The sequence below is a fragment of the Castor canadensis genome, chromosome 4 (assembly GCF_047511655.1).
Source record: "Castor canadensis chromosome 4, mCasCan1.hap1v2, whole genome shotgun sequence".
NCBI lineage: Eukaryota > Metazoa > Chordata > Mammalia > Rodentia > Castoridae > Castor > Castor canadensis.
This window is the reverse complement of record NC_133389.1, coordinates 183805115-183818717: the sequence shown is the minus strand read 5'-3', so window position 1 is coordinate 183818717 and position 13603 is coordinate 183805115.

Genomic DNA, 13603 nt, shown 5'->3' with positions numbered 1-13603 from the left:
CCAAGAAACCTCTACAGGAAGAACAAAAAACAACTTTCAGTATTGAAAATGTCTGCTAAATCAAAAGTCTATTATAAACACACACACACACAATCTCTGACTTTAAGAGTCCACATTTTCACGTGCTCTTTGTGCCTGGTCAGAGCTGACTTACATCCTTAGGAACTATGTTTTTGTCCACATGTAAGCATATCCTCACTTGCAATATGAGAAAGTCCTGGGGACTTGGCAGGTAGAAGGTCCTCCCTAGCTCTTCCACTTACTAACTGTGCACCTTTGGAAAGCTGCTCAGGGTCTGTGCCTTCAGTATTCTTGGAAAACAGGAATAATAATAGAGGTAATTATTTAGGGTTGTGGCAGAGTCACTATGGCTCTGATACAGGTGCCAAACATGAGCCCAGCAAATGGCAGACACTTGTGAATTTCCCTGAAACTACTCAGAGTAAAAGGTGAGAATGACCCTGGGCACCGAGATAAACTAGCTACTAGAAGACGTTGTACACTATCCATTTCAGGATGACCCTCCCCTTAGAACTCAGGGCTCTCCCCACCCTTGCTCTGTACAGGCAGGTTCATATTCAATTCAACTTGATATACAAGACAAAGTATCGAGAGATCAAGATAGATGCCAATCAGAAGCCTAAACCCAGAAGTGCATGGAAATGGGAGTGGGACCTGGGCATGGGATGATGGAAAGGAGCAGGGAGTGGAAATGAGGATGTCTCAGGATCACCCTGTACCTGTGAGCCAACGCTGAACGTGGAGTTGGAATTCCGGTTCTGTTTGAGCAGGATGCTGGATTCTTCAATACCAGACCCAGGTCCTGGCTATGAAACAGCCCCGCACATCCCTGCATTACCCAGAGCTTGGATGCTCTGTGCAAGTGTTTCAGGCACACCTGTACTCTGAAGCCACTGTAATCCTGTGATCCTTGCTTGGTACCTTAAAGGAACCTAAAGAGATTCCCTGATTCACTGGTACCCTATCACAGCATCTGTAGTCTTGGCTGCCCATCCATCAGACAGCTCAAGATGCTTTAAAAAACTCCCATTCCTGCCCCATCCCGCACCCTAGCAGAGGTGCATTGTGTATAAACCACTGGGATGGGAGTTGGATGGAGCTAAGGAAGACAAAGAAGATGCCAGGCAGCACATGGCTGATAGAGACAGAATGCAAAATAACCATCATGGGAGACAGGAATTGCTGAGTAGTGTAGGGAAATAAGGCTGCATTTCAAAATAACTTCAGGATAAAAAACTTCAGTTTGGGGGATAGAGACAGCTTCATGGAAGAGAGGGCATTTCAATTTGCCTCTAAGCATGAGTAGAGTGGGGGACATAGGATTATAACCCCTTTCTTCGGAACAGTCTTGTGGACTCCTTGGAGGTTAGGCCACATAATCTATGTGTTTTGTTTTAATTATTGTTATCTTGAGCACTTTGAGTTGTCATTGAAATATTTCCTATTGATTGGGAAGAGATTTTAAAAACCTTAGTCCACAAAACTCACAGCAACCCAGCTATCATTACTTGTCACCTCCACAGGCTAACACAACCAGCATCTACACCAGCATGGAATCCAAGAAGCATTGATTCAAGAACCAGTTCTGTGAAGACAGATGCTCCCTGTGGATGAAAAGACAGCCCCTGCTATTGCTAGAACTCTCCTAGGGCAGACGCACAGCAGGATCTGCTCTATGTGGGTCTTGGGCCGCATCTTCACAAACTTGGTACCAGCTCCATTTCTCACCAATGGCTTCTCCTCCCGGTGGACCAACGTGTGGTTTGTGGAACTGATCCACCACCCAGCTGTGTTGGCACTCTTGATGGCTGCCAGACATTTGCACTCTGCCTGTTCACAGTGAGAGTGCTGGCATGGGTTGCAACGGCTCTGTTGTTCTTCCTCCTGACCCACAGACATAACCCTTGCAATGTGCCATGCCAGATGGCTTGCTTTATAAGCAGAAAGTGGCCATCCAGTCCTGTACGACTGTTTTGAGCATAAAAGGATTCGGAAGATCAAGGTTCCTCCTGGGAGCTGGGGGTCTTTGTCTTCCTCTGCCCCAGCATCCTGGAGAGCACCCCAGGTTGAGTGCACTCCCTTGCCATGAATTGTTGTCAAGAGCAGAAGCATCAGGGCAGCTTCAAGGGGAGCAGACAAAACACACAGTCTTTCAGGGAAGAGCAAGGATGTACAGGCAAAATGTAGCTATTCTCAGACTCTTCAATAAAGATACACAACCTGAACAAAAGGTAAGTATTTCACTCAGTCTATGAAAGCCTGTGAAATTTATTTTTTGCAAGCTTTTACAGTCCATGGCTTTCCCATTCAATCTTGAATAATAGCACTGAATTGAGCTGTAAAAGCTTCCGAAGTTTGAAGCCTTTTGACAAGTTAATTTAGCAGTATGGTAAAAAGTTTTTCCCCAAGACAGAATAAAGCCATCATGTCATGAATGTAGCAGTCATCCTGAGGAAAGAAAACACCATTAGGATTGGAAATGGTGTGCTTTATGGAGATAGTTTGTGGTTTCGTGTAATCTACTATCAATATTTCAGGAGAAAGACGTTCCACGCATCAGTCAGCTGGAAGTCAATATCTCCACTTAAAACCAACACCAGGGGCCGAATTGCATGTATCTTTTATTGGAAAAATAACATTCTGTGAGCAGTTTTCCTTCTACAGTTCTTTAGATACTAATTGTGGTGTGCGTTTTACAAAGTCTTTCTTCCTCTAGAAAAAAACAAGGAAAAGAAAGCAGTAATATTTTTTCTGTCCCTACACACAGCTATCTTCTTCCCACACTTTCCCGGCTCTGGGCGTGGCGAATTCCCCCTTCAGTTTTCATTCAAAGCTAAGCCGAATGAGCTCAGCTGCCTTCTTTAGACAAACTGGGAGCCTCTTTGAGGCTTGTTTGTTTGTTTATAAAAATGGAAGCTGGTAAGTCAAAGTACCTGGCTTCAATAGCAGGAGAGGAAGCAGATTCGCTGTCTATCCCCAACCCCGCCCGCCCCCGCAGCATCTCTGTGTGTGTGGCCGACATCAGGTGGGAGGTTTTCACCTAAAAATAGATGAATGGTAAAGATCCAGCTTTGTCATGATGGAGGAAAAAAGCCAAGAAAAATTAATTATGTTTAACAAAGAAATGCTTCAAATGCCATTTGGTCCTGTGCCCTGAATATAAATCTCCAACTGTTTCTCACTTCAATAGTTTAGTGGGAAAAAAATAAAACAAAAATTAAGAAACAGATGCCCTATTGTGTTTATACAGTAATTGCTTGGGTTGCATTGAGGTTCTCCTGGTAGTCAGTGGCGTTGGGCGATGGACTAGAGAGCTAACCCTTGAGTTTTGGACAGAGGATGTGCTCTCCAATGAAACATGACCTGTGCTAAACACTCAGTGACTGTGAAGGATCTGAAGTCCTCTACAGGGAGGAGAGGAACTGCTTTTAAATGACTCCTGCTTTTGGTGCTATGGAACAGCATCTTTAATAAAAGAAAGATTTCAATTAGTCCTGTTCTACTAAACCACTGTAGGAAGAAAATGTCCAGTGGGCTGGGACTGCAGATAGGAATGGCACAATTTATGCAACTGATTGAAGACACAGCTTTTGGATGAGCCAGACTCAAGCTCTGCCCTCTGTGGGATAATTCAGCCAGTGGACGCTCCCTGGAGGCCTGCTATAAACTGGGCACCGTGCTATGAGCAAAGGCCACAGCAGCGAAAGTAGGGCAGGTGTTTAAAATTGTCTAGACATGCCTTGAGGCAGGTTCCTTGTCACTTCTCCAAGTAGCCTGTCCTTGTCCATCCAATGTGACACCTAAGAGCTTCTGTCTCCCAGGTGGCTGTGGGCATTAAATGAGGAAAGACCTAGTTTGGGCTTACCTCAGGGCCTTTGCATGTAGCAACTTCTGAGATGTTTCACTTATGACTATGTGGGACTATGTATCGGTCTAATGATAAGTCATGGCAATACGTTGAGGATCACACGTTGAGGAATCTCAGGATAATATCCTGATGGATCCTGATGGATCCCTGCTTCCTTGTAAACAAAAATTACTCAAAGCACTGTATCACCCGAGAAGGAAGCTGTATCTTCCTGCGTTTGCGTGTCTATGTGACTTCCCAGCATGATGTCTTGGAATTTCTTTTGTGTCTTAGAAACTGCTTGTCCGCAGCATCCATGGAGCTGGATTCTTAAGGCTAACAGCACTGAGACTATTCATACACGATTAAGAAGAAATGGCACAAAAGTTTTGTCTTTTCGGATCACAAAAAACGATGTCTGTTCGCTGTGTATCCTCTGAGGGACATGAGTTATCTGAGGTGGAGAAAATGTTGCAGTGAGTGAGAGGAAGTCTGGGGCTACTTGCCCAGTGTGGAAGATGGGAACAGGATAAGGGACCACTAAGTGGTTAAATACCCATAGAACCTTGGCGGAGAAAGAGGTTTCCTCTGAACTATCTTCCAGGATTTTATGTGTTTGTGGGTGTGTTTTTCTTTATCACTATCAAATGTCTCAAGCTTACAGGAAGTAGAAAGGATAATTAATATTCACATGTGTTCATGCATGTGGTTGTGTGTATCCATACTTGTTTGTTCCTTTTTGTGGTTGTGTAGTATTCCTTCCTTTGGAGGCACACTTTTGGTTCAGTCAGTCATCCTTGTTTCTGGTTTGTGGCAATTGTAATAGAGCTGCTACAAACATTTATGTATAGTTCTGTATGAGCATAGGTTTGTACTTCTCTACAGAGAAAACTGAGCAGTAGGATTGCTGGGTATATGTTATGTTGTGTTTGTTGGGGTTTTTGTTGTTGATGGTGGTTTTGTTTGCTGTTGTTTGGGTTTTTTTCTGAATGTGTGTGGTGCTTGCCGTGGAACCCAGGGCCTTGCACATGGCAGGCAAGCGTTCTACCACTGAGCCACACACCCAGTCCTAGGTGCATGTTTACATTGGAGAACCCCGTATCAAACCAAACCAGACACCTGTGTCTCAGAGCAGCTGGGCTGCCCTGCCTTCCACAGCCTGCAGGAGGGTGCAGTTGCGTCCATGCTTCACTGTTGGGCATTTCAGCCATTCAAGTAGGACAGTGGCAGCTGACTGTGGCTTTCATTTGCATCTCCCTAATGGCTAAGGGCTAACGATGGGGAACAGTAATGTATTTCTTTGCTGCTCTTCCTTTCTGTGTTCTCCTTCCTCAGATCATAAGGCTATTCTTCCATATTGCCTTCTGAAGCTCCGAAGTTTGACTTTCCGCACACAGAGTGTTTTACTGCAGAAAACACTCTGTGTGTTTACTGTGTTTGGTGTGAGGTAGCAATTTTATTTTTATCCAGCTTCCACATGTATATTTGCGACCACTCTGTCATCCTTCTCTTTAACTTGGTGCCACAACCTTATGGCAGAATTCCGAAGGCTTAGAGTAGATCTTGACACCTGGCAAAGACATCTTTGCCGTGTTGTTTATCAAAATTGCCTAACCTGTTTTCAGAAGCAACTAGTCAAAATTTGCACTAATATTATAAAGCACATCGGCGGGAAAGGGCATTTTTACAGTTTCTTGTCCCTCCTCCGTGGACTTGGTATTCATTTAAGTGAATGTGTGATACCATCAAGTACAAGAGGCACAATTATGAATTATTGCACGTGTTGTGAGGAAATAAAAAGTCCTGCCAAGTGACTTGTGGCAAAAAAGCTAAAGTTTTGCCAATTTTAAGTCATGTCTCACTTCTGAGATTTAAAAAAAATTTTTTTTTCAAAAAAGCACATTTCAGAACTGACAAAATTTAGAGTATACTCCAGGTATTTGTGTCCCATTAAGCATCTTTCAATAGAGTTTCATAACTGTCTGCATAGATGTGCAGCTGTCATTAGATCTAGTCTAGGAATTACAGAGTTTTTGCATTGTAAATGATTCCTTCCTTTAAATTCTGACATTCCTAAGTGGTGTATAGAAACATACTAGATTTTAACGTATGGGTCTTATGTGCAGAAGTGGTGCTGAGCCCTCTTATCTGATCTGATGGTCTGCCTCTGTCTTTCCTTGGAGCATCTTTTGGCACTGGATTTCCAGCTAGCTCACTGGGATATCAGTTCTTACAGGGCTGAGGTTTGCTTTGTGGCCCGTGTGTGGTCGTGGCCAGTATTTGTAAATGTTCACATGTGCCTAAAAGGTGACAGCTTCCTAACTAGGTTCTCTAGGAGTGGAGGATTCTTTGAAGATGTGAACATTGCTATAAGCTTGCTGATTTTATTATTCAAATCATGTGGATCAGTTATGAAAAGAATAGTATCCTCCAGGATTGTGGGTTTATAAATTTCTCCTTGACTCTTCTAGTTTTTGCTTTATATTGTCTTGAGGGTAAATTATTACATACACAAAGTTTAAGTTGCTGTATCTTCCTGGTGAAAAGTCCTTATTACCATCACTGAATGGCCCCTTTATTTTTTGGTGGGGCTGGGGTTTTAACTCAGGCCTTCACACTTGCAAAGCAGGTGCTCTACCACTTGAGCCACCATCATCTAGTGGCCCCTTTGTCTAAGAATGCTTTCCTCAGAAATCTTGACTAACCTGGTAATAATGTAGACATCTTTTAATTAGTTTTTGGCATAAGCATCATATTTGGCCCTCAGACTACTCACCTTTCAGTATCCTTCCTGTTAAGTAACATCATTTGTGAGCAATAGAGATGGATTTTATTTTGAACCCCACTGACAGGCTGCCCTAGACTTGCAAATTTAGTCCATTTATTTCCATTGTGATATATCCGTATAAATACCTACTGATATATTTGGAATTATTTCTTAATTTTACACTGGTTTTTCTGTTCATCCTGTTCTTTCTCTGCTTCTTTTATTTTTCTTATCAATTTTCTATTGGATTGATGGATTCCCACCACTCCCTTTTTCCTCCCTTCTATTTTTCTGACCCCATTGCTGCTCTGGAAGTTGTATATTCTATTTCAAATTTTTAGTGTTTTCTTTTAAAATGTTGATAAGCACTTTCTGCTTAACAAAATGTAAAGTTAAGCCTCCCAACAAGACTAGGAATTTAATACATTTGAGCTTCCATGTCCCCTCCTGCCTTGTAAACTTCACTTTGCTGTTACACGCTGAAAAGTCTCTATCCTCTTACTGCATGTCACGTCACTGTGTGCTTGCTTGGAGTTACTCATACAACTTCTTTGCTTGGCTTTTTTTTTTTTCTGCAGCTGATTTACTTACTGCAAGGAAGGCAGAGGTTGAAGAAGCAGGGGTGTCATTATTTCAGGGGCTTACTCTGGACCTTTCCTACCATGATAACTGCTCCCCACCAGGGAGGTTCCTGCCATCTGCTAAGTACATCTATCCCAAGCCTAAACTCACACTCATACAGCAAAAGAATTTTACACCCCTAACTTCATAAACATTCTTTCCAGGCCATATATAAATATATGGCCATGACAACATAGTCTAAGGTTTGAATATGGATTGTTCCCCAACACTTTTGCTAGAGACCTGGTCCCCAAGGCAGCAGTGTTAAGAAGTGGTGGGACCCTTAAGAGGTGAATAGGCCAGGGAAGCTCCACCCCCATGAAGGGATGAATGTAATTCTCATGGTAGGGGGTTAGTTATCCTGAGAGTGGGTTTTTTAAAGTAGGCTTGGCACCTCCTCCCACTTTCTTGCACACTTGCTCACTAGTTGCACATGCTCCACGCCCTTGCACTTTTCTCTGCCATGCATGGGGTCACATGAAGACTCCACCAGAAGCCTTGGGTTTTCAGTCTCTTTTTTGAGTAAATTACCCAGGCTCAGGCATTCTGCTACAGCAGGAAACTCAGGTCTGGAGAAATGAGCAGAGGTGGGTCTGTACAGCCCCAAGGCCCTCTGTGCCATAGACTTGTGTGGCAAGAAGAATCTAAGATGTTTCCCAGATTCCCACCACAGTGCAGGTGGCCGGATCTGTGAATACGAGGGGCCATCATTCCCATGACTGTGCTCCTGCAGGGGAGGCAAAAAGTAACCTCTTCCCACTCAGGCCTGAGGATTCATCTGAAATAGGGCAGATGAATGAGAGAAAAGCATACAAGCTTACTCACTGTAAGGTAGACAAAGTGCCAGAGCCCTTATTAGGAAATGAAGACCCCCCAAACCGGCCAAGCCTCAACGCTTCTGTACCAGGTTGAACAGACAGATCCAACCGCAGGACAGTAACTCAATTGCACAGTGAGGCTCAGAGGACCTGAGAATTACTTCAGCACAGGCTGTTCATATAGAATCCTCTGGCTGTGACTCCAACTGAACAATGCTTCTTTTTCTTTCTGTGCTGGGAGGGGGTACACGCACATGGGAGATGTTATCTCCTGTTTTCAGGAAGAGAAGTGAGATCAGAATGCCCTTCTTGGATCTGCTGAGTTTTAAGTGATTTTTGTCCAAAATATTCTAGTGCCAAAATGGCATGTTCTGCACCCTTCATTCCATTGTGTGACAAAAGGGATCTGAAGCTTCACCAAGGAATCAGTGAACTTTTTCATCTAACTGAAGTGGTCCTGAGTAGGCCTGACCTAATCAGATAAAGTCTTCAAAGAATTTAGAGACAAATCAAGCTGGAGGGATTCTCTTGCTTGGCCTTGGAGGTACTAACAACTTTGTTGTGGAGGGGCAAGTGGTGGAGAATGGGGAGTGGCCTTGGAGGTCCTAGAAAGGCCCTGGCTGACAGCTGGCAAGGAAACAGAGACCTCAACCCTACATCTAAAAGTACCTGAACTCTACCATCAGACAGCAGACTCAGAAGAGGGCGTTACACCTCAGATGGGCCACAGTACTGGTGGATGACTCGGTTTCAGCCTGGGGAGACTGTGCAATGGTCCAGGGAAGACATGCTGGACTCTTGACCCACAGAACTGAGAGTTCAGAAACATGCATTGTTTTTTTGTTTTTTTTTTTTTATTAATTAGTTAATTTTTTCTTTTTTTTTTTTTTCATTTTTCTTTTATTAGTCATATGTGCATACAAGGCTTGGTTCATTTCTCCCCCCTGCCCCCACCCCCTCCCTTACCACCCACTCCACCCCCCTCCCGCTCCCCCCCTCAATACCCAGCAGAAACTATTTTGCCCTTATCTCTAATTTTGTTGTAGAGAGAGTATAAGCAATAATAGGAAGGAACAAGGGGTTTTGCTGGTTGAGATAAGGATAGCTATACAGGGCATTGACTCACATTGATTTCCTGTGCGTGGGTGTTACCTTCTAGGTTAATTCTTTTTGATCTAACCTTTTCTCTAGTTCCTGGTCCCCTTCTCCTATTGGCCTCAGTTGCTTTAAGGTACCTGCTTTAGTTTCTCTGCATTAAGGGCAACGAATGCTAGCTAGTTTTTTAGGTGTCTTACCTATCCTCACCCCTCCCTTGTGTGCTCTCGCTTTTATCATGTGCTCATAGTCCAATCCCCTTGTTGTGTTTGCCCTTGATCTAATGTCCACATATGAGGGAGAACATACGATTTTTGGTCTTTTGAGCCAGGCTAACCTCACTCAGAATGATGTTCTCCAATTCCATCCATTTACCAGCGAATGATAACATTTCGTTCTTCTTCATGGCTGCATAAAATTCCATTGTGTATAGATACCACATTTTCTTAATCCATTCGTCAGTGCTGGGGCATCTTGGCTGTTTCCATAACTTGGCTATTGTGAATAGTGCCGCAATAAACATGGATGTGCAGGTGCCTCTGGAGTAACAGTCTTTTGGGTATATCCCCAAGAGTGGTATTGCTGGATCAAATGGTAGATCGATGTCCAGCTTTTTAAGTAGCCTCCAAATTTTTTTCCAGAGTGGTTGTACTAGTCTACATTCCCACCAACAGTGTAAGAGGGTTCCTTTTTCCCCGCATCCTCGCCAACACCTGTTGGTGGTGGTGTTGCCGATGATGGCTATTCTAACAGGGGTGAGGTGGAATCTTAGTGTGGTTTTAATTTGCATTTCCTTTATTGCTAGAGATGGTGAACATTTTTTCATGTGTTTTCTGGCCATTTGAATTTCTTCTTTTGAGAAAGTTCTGTTTAGTTCACATGCCCATCTCTTTATTGGTTCATTAGTTTTGGGAGAATTTAGTTTTTTAAGTTCCCTGTATATTCTGGTTATCAGTCCTTTGTCTGATGTATAATTGGCAAATATTTTCTCCCACTCTGTGGGCGTTCTCTTCAGTTTAGAGAGCATTTCTTTTGATGAACAGAAGCTTTTTAGTTTTATGAGGTCCCATTTATCTATGCTATCTCTTAGTTGCTGTGCTGCTGGGGTTTCATTGAGAAAGTTCTTACCTATACCTACTAACTCCAGAGTATTTCCTACTCTTTCTTGTATCAACTTAAGTGTTTGGGGTCTGATATTAAGATCCTTGATCCATTTTGAGTTAATCTTGGTATAGGGTGATATACATGGATCTAGTTTCAGTTTTTTGCAGACTGCTAACCAGTTTTCCCAGCAGTTTTTGTTGAAGAGGCTGCTATTTCTCCATCGTATATTTTTAGCTCCTTTGTCAAAGATAAGTTGCTCATAGTTGTGTGGCTTCATATCTGGATCCTCTATTCTGTTCCACTGGTCTTCATGTCTGTTTTTGTGCCAGTACCATGCTGTTTTTATTGTTATTGCTTTGTAATATAGTTTGAAGTCAGGTATTGTGATACCTCCTGCATTGTTCTTTTGACTGAGTATTGCCTTGGCTATTCGTGGCCTCTTGTGTTTCCATATAAATTTCACAGTAGATTTTTCAATCTCTTTAATGAATGTCATTGGAATTTTGATGGGAATTGCATTAAACATGTAGATTACTTTTGGGAGTATCGACATTTTTACTATGTTGATTCTACCAATCCATGAGCATGGGAGATCTCTCCACTTTCTATAGTCTTCCTCAATCTCTTTCTTCAGAAGTGTATAGTTTTCCTTGTAGAGGTCTTTCACATCTTTTGTTAGGTTTACACCTAGGTATTTGATTTTTTTTGAGGCTATTGTAAATGGAATTGTTTTCATACATTCTTTTTCCGTTTGCTCATTGTTAGTGTATAGAAATGCTAATGATTTTTCTATGTTGATTTTATATCCTGCTACCTTGCTATAGCTATTGATGATGTCTAGAAGCTTCTGAGTAGAGTTTTTTGGGTCTTTAAGGTATAGGATCATGTCGTCTGCAAATAGGGATATTTTGACAGTTTCTTTACCTATTTGTATTCCTTTTATTCCTTCTTCTTGCCTAATTGCTCTGGCTAGGAATTCCAGTACTATGTTGAATAGGAGTGGAGATAGTGGGCATCCTTGTCTGGTTCCTGATTTTAGAGGGAATGGTTTTAATTTTTCTCCGTTAAGTATAATGCTGGCTGTAGGTTTGTCATATATAGCTTTTATAATGTTGAGGAACTTTCCTTCTATTCCTAGTTTTCTTAGAGCTTTTATCATGAAATGGTGTTGGATCTTATCAAAGGCTTTTTCTGCATCTATTGAGATGATTAAGTGGTTTTTGTCTTTGCTTCTGTTAATGTGGTTTATTACGTTTATTGATTTTCGTATGTTGAACCACCCCTGCATCCCTGGGATGAAGCCTACTTGGTCGTGGTGAATAATCTTTTTGATGTGTTGCTGAATTCGATTTGCCATTATTTTGTTGAGGATTTTTGCATCAATGTTCATTAAGGAGATTGGCCTATAGTTCTCCTTTTTGGAGGTGTCTTTGCCTGGTTTTGGGATAAGTGTAATACTGGCTTCATAAAATGTGTTTGGCAGTTTTCCTTCCCTTTCTATTTCATGGAACAGTTTAAGGAGGGTTGGTATCAGTTCTTCTTTAAAGGTCTGATAGAATTCAGCAGAGAATCCATCAGGTCCTGGACTTTTCTTTTTGGGGAGACTCTTGATTGCTGCTTCAATTTCATTTTGTGTTATAGGTCTATTCAGGTGATTAATTTCCTCTTGGTTCAGTTTTGGATGATCATATGTATCTAGAAATCTGTCCATTTCTTTTAGATTTTCAAATTTATTTGAATATAGGTTCTCAAAGTAGTCTCTGATGATTTCCTGGACTTCCATGGTGTTTGTTGTTATCTCCCCTTTTGCATTCCTGATTCTACTAATTTGGGTTTTTTTCTCTCCTCATTTTAGTCAGGTTTGCCAGGGGTCTATCGATCTTGTTTATTTTTTCAAAGAACCAACTTTTTGTTTCATTAATTCTTTGTATGGTTTTTTTGGTTTCTATTTCATTGATTTCAGCTCTTATTTTTATTATTTCTCTCCTTCTATTTGTTTTGGGATTTGCTTGTTCTTGTTTTTCTAGGAGTTTGAGATGTATCATTAGGTCATTGATTTGGGATCTTTCAATCTTTTTAATATATGCACTCATGGCTATAAACTTTCCTCTCAAGACTGCCTTAGCTGTGTCCCATAGGTTCCGGTAGGTTGTGTTTTCATTTTCATTGACTTCTAGGAACTTTTTAATTTCCTCTTTTATTGCATCGATGATCCATTCTTCATTAAGTAATGAGTTATTTAGTTTCCAGCTGTTCAGAAACATGCATTGTTTTAAGCTGCAAGGTTCATGGTAGGTTTGCTAGGCAGCCATCATAGCTGATACACTTGGGCAGGAGCCCATCTATCCCCTGCCCTCCCTGCCCTTCTCTACACAGACCAGGAGGGGAGCCCCTGGTACCGATGCCAGCCCAGTCCTGGGTCCAGAAGCTTTCTGTGCCTCAGGCACAACTACTCAGAAAATGGCTGGAGGTGCCTGGTGCAGGCCAGGAGCTACTCAATGAACCTGCTGACTCTCTGACACTTCCACTGTTGACTTGTGGCTGGGGACCATCCTTCCTTAGTTCTTCCTGTGAGGGGCTTCTAGTGGTGAATTCTCCAAGCACTTGCCTGAAAATGCTGTGGTACTTCCTCCTCTCTGAGGGAAGTTCAGTTGGCACAGCATCCTAGGTGAGCAGGGTTTCCTTCCACAGCAGTCGAAGTTGTGACCCGTGGCTTCTGTGAGGAAGTGTGTGATCAGCCCCATGGCTACTTCTTAGGAGACAAGCCATGCGATCTTCTCAGTGGCTCTTGGGAAAGCTTCCATTTCGATGGCAGGTGCAATATCCCTCCTGTGCATCTGGTGTGTAACAGAAAGTCCATCATCCTCAGGGCTTGTAAAACTTCCTGAATCTGAAGAGCCCCTTCTTCCAGACATTCTAGGAATACTCCAGCTACTGTTCCTCCCATTCTCTCCTCCTGCCATGTTTTGTTTCAGATCAGACAACCCCTGAGGCCAAGCTGAGGTAAGGATTCCTATGAGAATCACTTAAGGTTGCTCACAGGACAGGACAGGGCAGGGGAAGAAGTTAAGTCTTTTGCAGAGGTGCAGGGAGCAGAGGCATCATGGAGGGCCAGCTTTTCTGTCCCCAGCAGCCAGACAACAGCCTCAAGAGCTCTCTGTCTAGGAGGACACTTTGCCATCTAGTGAGGTGACCCTCTTTGGTCACAGACAGCTCTCTGGAGAAAGACACAGAGCTAAGCCATTTACAGTTCACAGTTGCAGGGTGCATTACCAGGTTAGATGTGTGGGACACCCAGGAGGCTCCCACTGCCTGCACAACAGACACGTC